This window comes from Microcaecilia unicolor, chromosome 5 (assembly GCF_901765095.1).
Source record: "Microcaecilia unicolor chromosome 5, aMicUni1.1, whole genome shotgun sequence".
NCBI lineage: Eukaryota > Metazoa > Chordata > Amphibia > Gymnophiona > Siphonopidae > Microcaecilia > Microcaecilia unicolor.
This window is the reverse complement of record NC_044035.1, coordinates 169,562,178-169,578,384: the sequence shown is the minus strand read 5'-3', so window position 1 is coordinate 169,578,384 and position 16,207 is coordinate 169,562,178. Positions and strand designations below refer to the sequence as shown.

The 16,207-nt window shown below is 43.8% G+C and overlaps 1 protein-coding gene across 1 annotated transcript in view; it reads right to left on the bottom strand.

The window, feature by feature from the left end:
* The window catches only part of CCDC113 (coiled-coil domain containing 113), a 184,857-nt gene that overhangs the window by 94,365 nt on the left and 74,285 nt on the right, over positions 1 to 16,207 (bottom strand). The gene's annotated exons all lie outside the window — the stretch shown is intronic.

Below are 16,207 nucleotides of genomic sequence, written 5' to 3'. Positions count from 1 at the left end.
ACCCTACCAGTATACTTTTTCCCTTCACACACAGAATTTCTGTCCATAAGGATTTCACATTGCTGTTACCTGCAAACTTTTTACTTAGTTTGACTCAATTCCCTCTAACATATAGCTCACCTTTGTAAAGGACTCCTTAAGTGAATGAAGTCCTTTTACATTAAATGTAAATACTCTAAGTGTTCCCACCACCTATAATGTTCAGCAAAAGGCCACATTAACAAAGACACTGTAGCCCACTTAGCAACAAGCAGAGAAATATACCAAAAAAACATCTATGCAGCTAAGCACCCATCCCCAAATCCCTCCCCCAAAAAGGTATCTCTTTAGGAAAAACAAAACAGAAGCCTAAGCGACCATCCCCCACCTGCAACCTCCCCTAAAAATCCATCCACCCAATCCCCCACCCTTCCCAGAGCCTGCAACAAACACACCCTTGACTAAAAAGAACAAGGGAAAAGAGGAGGAAATTACCTAGGACCCAATGTTCCCCTTCCCCGCTCCAGCATTTTAAGAGAAAAACCATATCCTTCTGTCAGTGGTCCAACCTACGAACACTAAATAAAAGTTCAGTGAATTTATAGCAGGGTCATCATAACCCTAAAGTCCATAAATGCCCATAGACAGCCATTGGGGCAGCAAAACCTGTACCAAGCCAGCCATGAATCAAGGTCTGTGATGGAAGTGAAGCTTGCTATACCAGCCCAGTCTATGACTCAGGTCTCCAATGAGTTCCTCATCTATCGCTTATTGTGCACTTGGGAAGCTGCCTGCTGTCACTGCTGAGGCTTGGGCCTAGAAAAGAAGTTGTTGACAGCTGAGATGACAGTACCACAATTCCCCCCATCTTGTAGTTATTGCAAGGTCTCCCTCCACAGTCCTCAACCGGCGGAGCTTTCCAGTAAGAGGAAAACATAAAGAAAAAGGAAAAGTCCACTTATATTTAATATTTTCACGATTTAGTACCTCCAGGGTTGGTTTATGCTCTCTATGTTTCGACAGTGTAAATGCGGACAAATCCTGATATACATACACATCAAAATCTTGATGTTTCAAGGAGGAAGAGTCCCTAAAGCGCTGCTGTATGAGCTCCTTGTCTGTGTATTTGGTAAAGCAGACCGCAATATCTTGGGGTCTGTTATTCACAGGAAATCCCAACTATCTATATACTCGGTCCAGTTCAATCGGTGTAGGAGGCATCTCACAGTATCTGCTGGCAAAGGAGATTCACAACTTCAACCACATTTTCCTGCCCAGAGGACTCAGGGTCACCTCATAATCCAAGGTTTCACAACTTCCCCCAGTTTTCTGTCATCTAAATTGTAGACAAATTTTTCATGCTGTGCAGCTAATTGGTCATGTCTGGCTTTACCTTCTACTAAAGCTTCCTCGTGCTCTTCCACTTGATTTTCTGATGCCTCCACGTGCCTGCCCAACTCCTTCAGGTCTTGATGCAATGGTTCCATTTTGCTAGCCAGTTCTTTCCTCCTCTATGAGTTCCTTAGCACGGTCGCTGAAACACTTCAGCTCCGGATTCACTTGAGGTAAGTCACTGCCGCCTCCCCTGCCAAGCCTGCTGCTGCATTAGAATCCACCCCGCTCCTGGGGTAGGCAGGCCTCGCTGCCAGTTTGATCCCAGTTTGCCAAAACTGTTTCAAAGCCTCTTTAAGGGCAAAGAGAGCTTCAGTTTCAGAAAGCCTACTACTACTACTTACTATTTCTATAGAGCTACTAGACATACGCAGCATTGTACAGTTGAACATGTAAGAGACAGTCCCCGCTCGACAGAGCTTACAATCTAATCAGGACAGACAAACAGGACAAATAAGGGAATTACTTAAGGTGGGAATGACACAACAGACATGGATACTGAGCAAGTGAAGAGGGGTTAAGAGTTAAAAGTAGCTTCAAAAAGGTGGGCTTTTAGCCTAAATTTGAAGACGGCCAGAGATGGAGCTTAACGTACTGACTCAGGAAGTCTATTCCAGGCTCATTGTGCAGCAAGGTAAAGGGAACGGAGTCTGGAGTTGGCAGTGGAGGAGAAGGGTGAAGATAAGAGAGATTAACCTAGTGAACGGAGTTCCCGCGGAGGGGTGTAGGGAATAGATAAGGGTAGAGAGGTACTGAGGAACTGCAGAGTGAATGCACTTGTAAGTCAGTAAGAGGAGTTTGAACTGTATGTGAAAACAGATAGGGCGCCAATGAAGTGACTTGAAGAGAGGGCTAATATGAGCATAGCGACACTGGCGGAATATAAGTCATGCACCAGATTTTTGAACAGATTAAAGGGGAGAGAGATGGCTTAGTGAGAGACCTGTGAGAAGCAAGTTGCAGTAGTCCAAGCGAGAGGTGATAAGAGTGTGGATATGGGTTTTGGTAGTGTTGTCAGAAAGGAAAGGGTGAATTTGTTGGATAGGTGAAGAGAAAGAGAGACAAGTCAAAGATGACCCCAGGGTTACGAGCTGATGAGACAGGGAGGATGAGAGTGTTATCCACAGAGACAGAGAATGGGGGAATAGGAAAGGTGGGTTTAAGGGGAAAGATAAGAAGCTCAGTCTTGGTCATACTTAGTTTCACATGGCGGTGAGACATCCAGGCAGCAATGTCAGACAGGCAGGCTGATACTTGGTCCTGGATTCCTGCTGAAACTTCTGGTGTGAAGAGGTAGATCTGGGAGTCATCAGTATAAAGGTAATACTGAAAACCATGGGAGAAGATCAGAGCACCAAAGGAAGAAGTAAAGATGAAGAAAAGAGGAGGTCCCAAGACAGAGCTTTGAGGTATACCAACTGATAGTGGGATAGAAGTGGAGAAGGATCCACCAGGGCATACACAAAAGGTGCGATGGGAGAAATAGGAAGAAAACCAGGAGAGCCCTGAAAACTAAGTGAGGACAGCATATCAATAAGTAGGTGGTGATCAACAGTGACAAAAGCAGCAGATAGATCAAGAAGAATGAGGATAGAATAGAGATACCTTTGGATCTGGCCAGGACAGGTCATTGAAGACTTTTAACAAGGGCTGTTTCAGTTAAATGAAGAGGGTGAAAGCAAGTTTGAAGCAGATCAATAATAGCTTGATTTGAAAGAAAGTCAAGACAATTGCGATGAACAGCACGTTCAAGTAGCTTGGATAGGAAAGGGAAGAGGAAGAAGGGGCAATAGTTGGAAGGACAGGTATGGTCCAATGAAGGTTTTTTGAGGAGTGGTGTAACTCCGGCATGTTTGAAGGCATCAGGAAAAGTTGCAGCGGAAAGTGAAAGACTGAGGATATGACAGACAGAAGGGATGACAGCAGGCGAAACAGTACTGAGTAGATGGGTGGGAGTAGGATCAGAGGAACAGGTAGTCAGTTTAGAGGAGGAAAGAAAATGTGCAGTTTCCTCTTCAGTGATTTCAGAAAAGGAAGAAAAGGAGGCAGGGGTTGAAGGAGGGTTGACTGGGGGAAGGAGAGGTGGAGGTGATTTGGTTAAGAACTCAAGGTTAATCTTGTGAACCTTATCAAGAAAGTAGTCAGCCAGAGTCTGGGGAGAAAGTGAAGGCGGGGGGGGGGGGGGGGGTGTTGGAGGCAAAGGCACCTTGAGGAGACAGCTCAGTCTGGCAAAGAAACGTTGAGGGTTTGAGCCAAGAGTTTGTTCTGACATCACTTCCTCACCAAGGGCATTCTTTCTGGCTGCCTAGTCCAATTCTGTAAGTTTACAGGAGAGGTGACTGGGAAGTTTGCTGTGCTACTTGAAGAAATGGGGAAAGTCTGTGTACAAAACTCCAGAAACAAGAGCAAGCTCTGGAGGCTCAACATCTAACTTTTCAGGCCTTAACTAAAGACAGCCTTCTTCTGGAGAACAAGGAAGGCAGATTAGAAAATATGATTCATTATATCTACTTGTTTGGTTTTTTTTTTAATTTTCCTTGCTCTAAATTTATCTCACCTTATGAGATTTTGAAGTATTTGCTTGAAATTGACATTGTGAACCCCTTTCTCTTCCTACAATCTACAAAGCCCTATCGGACCGACCGTTCACTTGTCTATTAGATTGTAAGCTCTTTGAGCAGGGACTGTCTGTCTTTGTTAAATTGTACAGCGCTGCGTAACCCTAGTAGCGCTCTAGAAATGTTAAGTAGTAGTAGTAGTAGTTCTGTGAAGAGGCTGGTTAATGGAATGTATAATTCAGATTTTCTAAATACAAAATTTGACAGCTCACCTCATGTCTTTCGTAGAGGAGACTATTACCAGGCTATCCTGGTGGCTTCTTTTTCCACAGCCTCAGATCAAGATAATATATTGAGATTTTTTTAAGCAAGAAGGAATTATGTCATGGTCAGAGGATTTCTTTCTTTTCTGATGTCTCTGTTAGGACACAGAAACACAGAACAGCAGTAAAGCAAAGATACTTACCTGTAGCAGGTGTTCTCCGAGGATAGCAGGCCATGTATTCTCACATCTGGGTGACATCATCTGACGGAGTTCAGTGGAGACACTGGCTAACGAGTAATGTAGAAGCTTCTACCAGCGTCCCACCATGCATGCACTGTTGTCTTCCCACCTGACGCACAAGGAGGTGTCAGAAAATCAGGTGAAAAAGCAAAAGAATACATCTAAATTCAACTTCTAGGGGAGGTGGAAGGGTATGTGAGAATACTCGGACTGCTTTCCTCGGAGAACACCTGCTGCAGGTAAGTATCTTTGTTTTCTCTGAGGACCAGCATGCCTTCATATTCTCACATCCCTAGCTACCAGACTCACCGAAAACAACAAAGCTAGGATAATAGAGCCTCAAAACTTTGAGGCTTAAACGTCAAACAACCTGAAACTAAATATATACTAGCTGTAGAGGTGCAGCCTGGTACAGCATAAAACAGGACCTAAGAGGATGGAGTTGGATTCTAGACACTGAACAAATTCTGCAGAATTGCCTGTCCGACCTGACTGTCGCGTCAGATATCTTGGTCAAGGCAGTAGTGAGATGTGAACGTGTGGGCAGTTGACCACGTTGCAGCTTTGCAAATCTCCTCTATGGAGGCTAACCGACATAGTCATGGCTCTGACATTATGAGCCTTGACATAACCCTCAAGAGAGTCAGCCCAGCCTGGGCATAAAGGAGATGCAATCTGCTATCCAATTTGAAAATGTGCGTTTGCCAATGGCCACCCCTATCCGATTTGGGCCAAAAGAAACAAAAAGCTGAGTGGACTGTCTATTGGCTTTAGTCCGTGCCAGATAGATGGCTAAGCCTCACTTGCAGCAAGATATGCAGTACATTTTTGCTAGGATGGGCATGTGGTTTGGGGAAAAATGTTGGCAGAACTGACTGATTAAGATGGAACTCCGACACTATCTTAGGAAGGAACTTAGGGTGCATGCAGATGAAATTTAGTGTAAGGTGGATGAGCTACCAGGGCTCACTGACCCTGTGAGCTGAATTGAACGCCACCAAAAACACAACTTTTTAAGTCAAATACTTCAGATGACAGGAATCAAGAGGCTCAAAAAGAGCTTTCATCACCTGGGTGAAGACCACATTGAGATCCCATGACACAATGGGAGGTTTGACAGGGGGTTTTGTTAACAACAAACTTTTCATGAAGCAAACTAGAGGCTGTGCAGAGATGGACTTTCCTCCTACACGGTGATGATGAGTGCCAATTGCACTGTGATGAACCTTTACAGAGTTGGTCTTCAAACCAGATTCAGAGAGGTGCAGGAGGTATTTGAGCAGTTTTTGTATAGGAAAAGAGAAGGGATCTAGGGCCTTGCCCTCACACCAGATGGCAAACCTCCTCTACTTCAAAGAGTAACACCTCTCATTGGGATCCTTCCTGGATGCCAGCAAGATGCGAGAGACACTCTTGGGCAAATTCAAGGATTCAAATTCTAAAGTCTCAACATCCAAGCCGTGAGGGCCAGAGATTGGAGGTTGGGATGTAGAAGGGAACCCTTGTTCTGCATGATGGGGGTTGGAAAACAGCCCAAATTTCCACGGATCTTCGGAGGACAGCTCCAGAAGAAGAGGGAACCAGATCCGTCTCGGTCAGTAAGTGGTGATCAGATCCTGTCTAAGTTTCAGTAAAGTCTTTTCTATGAGAGGTATTGAGGTATACACATACAGGAACCCTTCCCCCCAATACAGGAGGAAGGCATCTGATGCTAGCCTGCTGTGTGAACCAAGCCTGGAGCAGAACTGAGGGACATTGCCATTGAGATGAGTGGCAATGTCCCTCAGTTCTGGTTCTAGGTTAGAGACACACAGCCATGAGAGTCTATGCATCCCCACACCTATGGCGGAGAGTCTGGATGCAACATCAAAAGTGTCATAAGCACTCCTGGCCAAATATGTTCTGTACTCCATCTGCTTACTGGCCAACTGGCAAAGCTCTGCAGCCTGCTCCTGAGAGAGAGAATCTGCAAGACTCAGCACTGTTAACCAGAGATTCCAAGTAAAGGCTCATATAGAGCTCATAGGACTGGATGCGGGCAATGAGCATTGAGGCCTGAAACATCTTCCTCCCAAACGAGTCTAAGGTTCTAGCCTCTCTACTTGGGGGCACCGAGGCATGAGACCTAAAGCTCTTAGCCCATCTGAGAGCGGATCTGACCATCATACAGTGGTGTGGCAATTGCGCCCTCACAAATCCAGGAGCCTTTTGGAAACAGTATTGTGTATCCACCTTCTTTGGTGCGACCTGTACTGTGAGGGGAGATTCCCAGTTCTTCAACAGTGCGTTCTTAAGAATAGGGTGCAATGGTACAATGACCCTTTCCTTAGGAGGAGACTTGTAGCCCAGGACAATTAACATCTCCACCCTGGGCTCCTCCTCTGTCTCCAACTTTAATGGGATAGCAGAAGAAATCTTCTTTACAAAGCCAGTGAAATAGAGTCCCTCAGGTGGGGAGTTTTGTCTCTCCTGAGGAGGGGAGGGCTCAGAGGATACACCATATGACTCCTCCTCCAAAAAGTAATATGGATCCTCCTCTGACTCCCATGAGCAGTCCCAGTCAGACTCTTCAGCATAATCAGATCTTACTGATTGAGTCTGCTCTGGCCTCAGCCTAGTTGAATGATGTCCACGTCCCTAAGAGCCCCGAGGTACAACCCTACTCTCAGACTCAGAGGAAGCTTCCTCTAAAGAAAATCCTTCAGAAAATGGAAGAAGGAACCGAATGAAAATAATAAGAAACAGCATAAGGAATGGCAAGTCAAATGCAAAGCACTGATAAGGAAGGCAAAGAGGAACTTTGAAAAAACAATTGCATTGAAGGCAAAAACACAAAGTAAAAAAAATTTTTTTAGGGATATTAAAAGCAAGAAGCCAGCAAAAGAATCAGTTGGACTGCTAGATGACCGAGGAGTAAAAGGGGCAATCAGGGAAGAAAAAGCCATAGCAGAGAGATTAAATGAATTCTTTGCTTCGGTCTTCATCAAGGAAGATTTGGGAGTGATACCGGTGCCAGAAATGATATTCAAAGCTGACGAGTCGGAAAAACTGAATGAAATCTCTATAAACCTGTAGGATGTAATGAGACAATTTGACAAATTGAAGAGTAGCAAATCTCCTAGACCGAATGGTATTCATCCCAGAGTACTAATAGAACTGAAAAATGAACTTGCGGAACTATTGTTAATAATACATAATTTATCTTTAATATCGAGAATGGTACCAGAAGATTGGAGGGTGGCCAATGTCATGCCAATTTTTAAAAAATGTTCCAGAAGAGATCGGGGAACTTATAGACCGGTGAGCCTGACGTCGGTGCCAGGCAAAATGGTAGAGACTATTATAAAGAATAAAATTACAGAGCATATTCAAAAGCATGGATTAATGAGACAAAGCCAACATGGATTTAGTGAAGGGAAATCTTGCCTCACCAATCTAAAACGAAATCAACCAAAGCTTCCAAATCATGCACGACTGGGCTGATGCATTTCAACTAAAACTCAACACAGAAAAAACACAATGTCATAGTAACATAGTAGATGACGGCAGAAAAAGACCTGCATGGTCCATCCAGTCTGCCCAAGACAAACTCATATGTGTATACCTTACCTTGAATTTGTACCTGTCCTTTTCAGGGCACAGACCATATAAGTCTGCCCAGCAGTATTTCCCGCCTCCCAACCACCAGTCCCGCCTCCCATCACCGGCTCTGGTACAGACCATATAAGTCTGCCCTCCCCTATCCTCGCCTCCCAACCACCACCCCCTCTTCCCCCCAACTGCTCCGCCACCCAATTTCAGCTAAGCTTCTGAGGATCCATTCCTTCTGCACAGGATTCCTGTATGCATATCCCACGCATGTTTGAACTCCGTTACCGTTTTCATCTCCACCACCTCCCGCAGGAGGGCATTCCAAGTGTCCACCACCCTCTCCGTGAAAAAATACTTCCTGATATCTTTCCTGAGTCTGCCCCCCTTCAATCTCATTTCATGTCCTCTCGTTCTACCGCCTTCCCATCTCCGGAAAAGATTCGTTTGCGGATTAATACCTTTCAAATATTTGAACGTCTGTATCATATCACCCCTGTTTCTCCTTTCCTCCAGAGTATACATGTTTAGTTCAGCAAGTCTCTCTTCATACGTCTTGGAACGTAAATCCCATACCATCCTCGTAGCTTTTCTTTGCACCGCTTCCATTTTTTTAACATCCTTCGCAAGATACGGCCTCCAAAACTGAACACAATACTCCAGGTGGGGCCTCACCAACGTCTTATACAGGGGCATTAAAACCTCCTTTCTTCTGCTGGTCACTCCTCTCTCTATACAGCCTAGCAATCTTCTAGCTACTGCCACCGCCTTGTCGCACTGTTTCGTCGCCTTCAGGTCCTCAGATACTATCACCCCAAGATCCCTCTCCCTGTCCGTGCCTATCAGACTCTCCCCATCTAACACATATGTCTCCCTTAGATTTCTACTCCCTAAGTGCATCACTTTGCATTTCTTCACATTGAATTTTAATTGCCAAACGTTAGACCATTCTTCTAGCTTCTTCAGATCTTTTTTCATGTTTTCCACACCCTCCGGGGTGTCCACTCTGTTGGAAATCTTGGTGTCATCCGCAAAAAGGCAAACTTTACCTTGTAACCCTTCGGCAATGTCACTCACAAATATATTGAACAGAATCGGCCCCAGCACCGATCCCTGAGGCACTCCACTACTCACCTTTCCCTCCTCCGAGCGAACTCCATTCACCACCACCCTCTGGCGTCTGTCCGTCAACCAGTTCCTAATCCAGTTCACCACTTCGGGTCCTATCTTCAGGCCATCTAGTTTATTTAAGAGCCTCCTGTGAGGAACCGTGTCGAAAGCCTTGCTGAAATCTAAGTAGATGACGTCCATAGCACGTCCTTGATTTAATTGTCCTGTCACCCAGTCAAAGAATTCAATGAGATTCGTTTGGCACGATTTCCCTTTGGTGAAACCATGTTGTCTCGGATCTTGCAACTTATTGGCTTCCAGGAAATTCACTATCCTTTCCTTCAGCATGGCTTCCATTACTTTTCCAATAACCGAAGTGAGGCTTACCGGCCTGTAGTTTCCAGCTTCTTCCCTATCACCACTTTTGTGAAGAGGGACCACCTCCGCCGTTCTCCAATCCCTCGGAACCTCTCCCGTCTCCAAGGATTTATTAAACAAGTCTTTAAGAGGACCCGCCAGAACCTCTCTGAGCTCCCTCAGTATTCTGGGGTGGATCCCGTCCGGCCCCACCTTTAGCTTTCCAAGTTGTTGATACACACTCTCTTCTGTGAACGGCGCTCTAACCACCTCATTTTCAGGTGTACTTTTGCCAGTCCTTCTCGGTCCTTCCCCAGGGTTTTCTTCAGTGAAAACAGAACAAAAGTATCTATTTAGTAAATTGGCTTTTTCTTCATCATTTTCTACATAGCGTTTTGTTGTATCTTTTAGTCTCACAATTCCCTTTATAGTCTTTCTCCTTTTACTAATATACCTGAAGAAGTTTTTGTCTCCTCTCCTTACATTTCTAGCCATTTGTTCTTCCGCTTGCGCCTTCGCCAGACGTACCTCTCTCTTGGCTTCTTTCAGTTTCATCCGGTATTCCTCCCCGTGTTCCTCCTCTTGAGATTTTCTATATTTCTGGAACGCTAACTCTTTAATCTTTATTTTCTCAGCCACTTGCTTTGAGAACCATATCGGTTTCCTTTTTCTCTTGCTTTTATTTACTCTCCTTACATAAAGGTCTGTGGCCCTGTTTATTACTTCTTTTAGCCTGGACCACTGTCCTTCCACTTCTCTTATGTCCTCCTAGCCCATCAGCTCCTTCCTCAGGTATTCTCCCATTTTGTTAAAGTCAGCTCGCTTGAAATCCAGGACTTTGAGTTTAGAGTGGCCGCCATCCACATGAGCCGTTACATCAAAACAAACCGTTTGATGGTCACTGTTTCCCAGGTGTGCAGCCACTCGGACATTTGACACACTATCCCCATTCGTGAGCACCAGATCCAACGTGGCTCCCTCCCTCGTGGGTTCGTTCACCATTTGTCTGAGCAGAGCACTTTGGAAAGCATCCACAATCTCTCTACTTCTTTCCGATTTTGCAGACGGAACCTTCCAATCTACATCTGGCAGATTAAAATCTCCCAACAACAGCACCTCTCTTTTCTTCCCCAACTTTTGAATATCAGCGATCAGATCTTTATCTAGTTCTTCCAATTGTGTTGGGGGTCTATAGACAACACCCACGTGGACCAAGGTTCTATCCTCTCTTTTTAAGGTGATCCATATCGCTTCTTCCTTTCCCCAGTTCCCTGTCATTTCAGTCGCTGCGATATCATTTCTCATATTCAGAGCTACTCCTCCACCTATACGTCCCTCTCTATCCTTCCTAAAAAGATTATAGCCTGGTATGTTTATAGCCTGTTTATGTCTAATAATCACCTCACCTCACAACACAATACAATACAAATAAATTCACCACCATAACCACCCCTTTCCCTTCCCATTTCAAACAACTTGAAAATTCTGGGAGTCACCATTGATCGAAATCTCACACTTGAAAATCACATGAAGAACACAACTAAGAAAATGTTCCATGCCATGTGGAAACTCAAAAGAGTAAAACCTTTCTTCCCAAGGGCCATTTTTCGGAACCTGGTACAGTCACTGGTAATAAGCCATCTGAACTACTGCAATGCACTTTATGCTAGCTGTAAAGAACAGACCATCAAAAAACTTCAAACAGCCCATATTACCGCAGCCAGACTCATATTTGGGAAAACAAAATATGAAAGTGCAAAACCCCTAAGAAAGAAATTAGATTGGCTACCACTCAAAGAACGTATCGCATTCAAAATCTGCATGACTGTTCATAAAATCCTTTATGGTGATGCTCCGACCTACATGCTGGACCTGGTGGACATGCCACCCAGAAATGCTAAGAGATCTTCCGGCACCTTTCTTAACCTACACTTCCCCAGCTGCAAAGGACTAAAATACAAATTAACACACGCGATCAGCTTTTCTTACATGAGCACACAGCTGTGGAATTCACTTCCAACTCAACTGAGAACAATCAACGAATTAATGAGCTTCCGCAAATCCCTGAAGACTTACCTCTTTAACAAAGCCTACCACGAGATCCCTTAACTAACTATAACACAACACCTACCCAACTTACTCAGAATGGATCTTTTCACTGCTTGACCAAACCCTCTCATCTTCCTTGACTTCTTTGTAACACCAATTGTATTCTTTAACCTGATATGGCGATGCTATAACAGGTCTTTGTAAGCCACATTGAGCCTGCAAATAGGTGGGAAAATGTGGGATACAAGTGCAATAAATAAATAAATATTATATTTCTTTAAAGGGGTGAACAAACACGTAGATAAAGGTGAGCCAGTTGATATTGTGTATCTAGATTTTCAAAAGGCGTTTGACAAAGTACCTCATGAAAGACTCCAGAGAAAATTGGAACGTCATGGGATAGGAGGTAGTATCCTATTGTGGATCAAAAACTGCTTAAAATGATAGAAAACACAGAGTAGGGTTAAATGGTCAGTATTCTCAATGGAGATGGTGGGGTTCCCCAGGGGTCTGTGCTGGGACTGCTGCTTTTTAACATATTTATAAATTATCTAGAGATGGGAGTAACTAGTGAGGTAATTAAATTTGCTGATGTCACAAAGTTATTCAAAGTTCTAAATTGCAAGAGGATTGTGAAAAATTACAAGAGGACCTTACGAGACTGGGAGACTGGGCATCTAAATGGTAGACGACGTTTAATATGAGCAACTGCAAAGTGATGCAGGTGGGAAAGAAGAACCCGAATTATAGCTACGTAATGCAAGGTTACACATTAGGAGTCACGGACCAGTAAAAGGATCTAGGCGTCATTGATGAAAAGTTGAAACCCTCTGCTCAGTGTGCAGCGGCGGCTAAGAAAGCAAATAGAATGTTAGGTATTATTAGGAAAGGAATGGAAAACAAAAACTGAGGACATTATAATGCCCTTGTATTGATCCATGGTGCAACCGCAACTTGAATATTGTGTTCAATTCTGGTCGCCGCATTCTCAAAAAAGATATAGTGGAATTAGAAAAGGTAATGAGAATGGCGACAAAATGATAAAGGGGATGGGACAACTTCCCTATGAGGAAAAGCTAAAACAGCCAGGGCTCTTCAGCTTGGAGAAAAGACGGCTGAGGGGAGATATGATAGAGATCTATAGAATAATGAGTGGAGTGGAACGGGTAGACATGAATCGCTTGTTTACTCTTTCCAAAAATACTAGGACTAGGGGGCACGCAATGAAGCTACAAACTAGTAAATTTAAAATGAATCGGAGAAAATGTTTCTTCACTCAATGTATAATTAAACTCTGGAATTCGTTGTCAGAGAATTTAGTAAAAGCAGTTAGCTTAGCAGGGTTTAAAAAAAGGTTTGGATGGCTTCCTAAAGGAAAAGTCTATAGACTATTATTAAAATGGACTTGTGGAAAATCCACTGCTTATTATAAGCAGCATAAAATGTATTGTACTTTTTGGGGACCTTGCCAGGTACTTGTGACCTGGATTAGCCACTGTCGGAAACAGATGCTGGGCTTGATGGACCTTCAGTCAGTCCCAGTATGGTAATACTTACGTACTTCTGATGTCAAAAGCGGTACTTTATTCATCAATGTAAATGTCTACACCCTTCAAGGTATAGGCACTGAGGATCTCAACAAGATAAAAGCACATTACATAAAAACCACAAAAACGAGTGAATAAAAAAAGAAGTGGTTTATTAACTGTTTAATAAACCATTTATTTTTTATTCAGTTGTTTCTGTGGTTTTTATGTAATCTGCTTTTATCGTGTTGATTTCTCAGTGGGCAGATTAGCGCCTCTTGTTTTTGTTTTTGTCAGGCATTGAGGATCTCTGCACCAGCATCGATGGAGCCTCAGAAGGGAGCTGAGATTGTTCCGCTGGCAGCACAAGTGCCCTAGATGCCTGAACGGACCGCCCCTGCAGCAACTACACTGGCTCTTTTCTGATCATGGTCTGGAGCCGCTCATCAAAGGCAGGCATCGGTAAAGGCATGGGAGTTGCGAGAGAGGCAGCCTGAGATGGCGTCGATGTCAAACCGGTAGCTGGGACCTGGCCACTCAATGACTTGAACACTGGCACCTCTTCCAAAGAGGGGGAGTGCTCCTCTAGGTATCGGTGCATCTCAGATATTGGTGGATCCAATGCCCTGGTGCTCCTGGCACTGTGCATCAAGGAGGACCAACACTTATGCTTCCTGGGTTTCACCTGATGCATAGGGTCCCGGTCCTTCGGTGCCATGATATCAAACCCTTATGCGCCCTCATTGTCGGGTCCGATGCTAACCGGTCCCGGGGCTTGCTATCAGTGCCCAATGTTGAAGCAGGTGGAGAACTCCTCGATGCTGGTGCACTCTCAGTGGATGTTGAAGTCTGAGCTGCCATGAAGGTTGATGCTGCCAGTGCCATTGTTGATATAGCAGCCCTACAAGGAGCCAAAAAGCTGCTCCTATTGAACCTTCCATGCCCGCTGAGTTCTCACCTGCATTTGCAAACAAGAGAGTGGGATCATGGTCAGGTCCAAGGTACCCGATGCACCAAAAGTGTGGGTCTGTGACACAAATCACCTGTTTACATTGGGCACACCTCTTAAAACTACTGGGGGTCTTGTGAGACATCAAAAAAAGAATCACAGCTAAATTAAACTCCTCAATCTTGAACAGTTTTAAAAGGGGAATAAACCGCATAATCATACCTGAAAAAGAAAGGAAACTTTTAAAAAGCCGAAAACTCTAATAAAACAAAAAAAGTGGAGGAAAAAAGTAATATTTAAGAAAAATAAGGTAAAATAAGGCAAACAAGAGGGAAAAAAAAACCACACAGGAAGGCACAGAGAAAAAAGTCCCACAGCATGAGAGAGAGAAACCAGAGACATGTCCTCTCAGCTCCACGGAAAAACAAAGACTAAAGTACCCACGCTCATGAGTCAGGCAGGAAAGCATCAGCACATGTGCAGTGGGATGATGCTAGAAGCTTCTACATTACTTGCTAGTCAGCGTCCTCACCGGGCTCCGTCGGATGACGTCACCCAGATGTGAGAATATTAGGGTCTGCTTGTCCTCTATTTCTATTTCTTCATCCTAGAGCTTTGGCTCTGGGAAATGAGTTTTGTCTTGAAGTTTTCATGTAACTATTTGATAAGATTAGAGAGAAGTATGTTTTTTTCATCCAGGTTCAGGAGGGAACTGCAAGGAAAGAACTTGGTGGTTAGTCCTAAAAGAATAGCGGGGGGCTATGTTTGATAGGACCTTAACAGTGGGGATGAGGTAGTGGTTTACTCCTTCCTTGTTTTTTTATGTAACTACTGTTCTCTTCATTTTGGAACTTGTGAAGTCAACTGGAATTATTGCTGTGGTTTCTGTAAAATTTGCTATCTGTACTGAGATTGCAGCTAACTGGAAACAAAGCAATGGACCCACTTTGAAGGGCTGACTGATTTGTTTGCAGGTTGTGGGAGAGATAGAGCAGTTGACAGATTGACGCCTTGGATGTTATGACCAAACACAAGAAGAATGGTCCCAGATGGCTAAGATTCTTGCAGACAGGAAGGTTTAGGAGAAAGAGCTTTGGTTACAGTACTTTAGGTGGCATACATGTATTCAACTGTATAAGTATATGCATAACTGCCAACACCTCTCTAGCTCTGCCTCTTATCTGCTCCAAAATCATCCTAATAAATAAATCCTAATAATAATCTATGGCAAATAACAGGCCACTGCAGGCACTGGCTTTTTCAAGTGCCTATTTTTATACACATATACCTCTGGGTAATCCCATAATAATCCAGCATAGCCCTCTCAACTCCATCACTTTGCAATTGAAAGCATCTTATATTAATTTTCCTCATTGTACATCTTCATTAATAACTATTCTATTTCTATTCATGTTTTATATACTGCCAACTCTCCCAAAGGATCTGAAGCAGATAAACAGAATAAGCCTTTACATAAAAGGGAATTATATTTAGTTAGCTATAAATTACAGCAAACAAGTACAATTATAACACAAACAAGAGTGAATGGATATGACTGTGGAGATAAGAGCGAATGGTGAAGTAGGGAGAAGTACTGGGGGGAGGGAGAGGAAGGGAAGGGGAGGGAAGGAAGAGGAGGGGGGACGATGCTGAGACATACATCGTCGACAACTGTTCATATGGGGACTGGTTTAGCCTTTAAGGGTGTTGAAGTGAACAATAAAGCTGTATGACTCATGTAAAAGGTGGAGATGCTAGACGTAGGGCTATAAGAAACAAGGCCCTAGGCAGCCGGTTGTGCTTTTAATCTACTGCCTCATGAGGAAGAGTTTTTCTTAATCTCAATACCTTGAGTGATATATCCTATGGAGGGTAGCACTGATTGAAGTTGGTTTTGTTCATAGCTTGAGGGGAGGAAGGGGGGGGGGGGGGGGAGAGGGGATGGGAAGAGGGGGGGGGAAGGGGGGGAACAAAAAGTAAAATGTTAACAAGCTGATTTGAAGTAATACATTGATCTTTGATTGGATACCTTTCATTGTATAACATGTACAACTGTTGTTGTTCTCAATAAAAAAGATTTAAACATAGCACAAACAAACATGTTTTAAAGGACTTTCTAAAAGCAAAATATGTTGGAATTGATCTAATGTCTCGAGGGAGATCATTCCAAATCTTGAGTGCCTGAAAAGAAAAT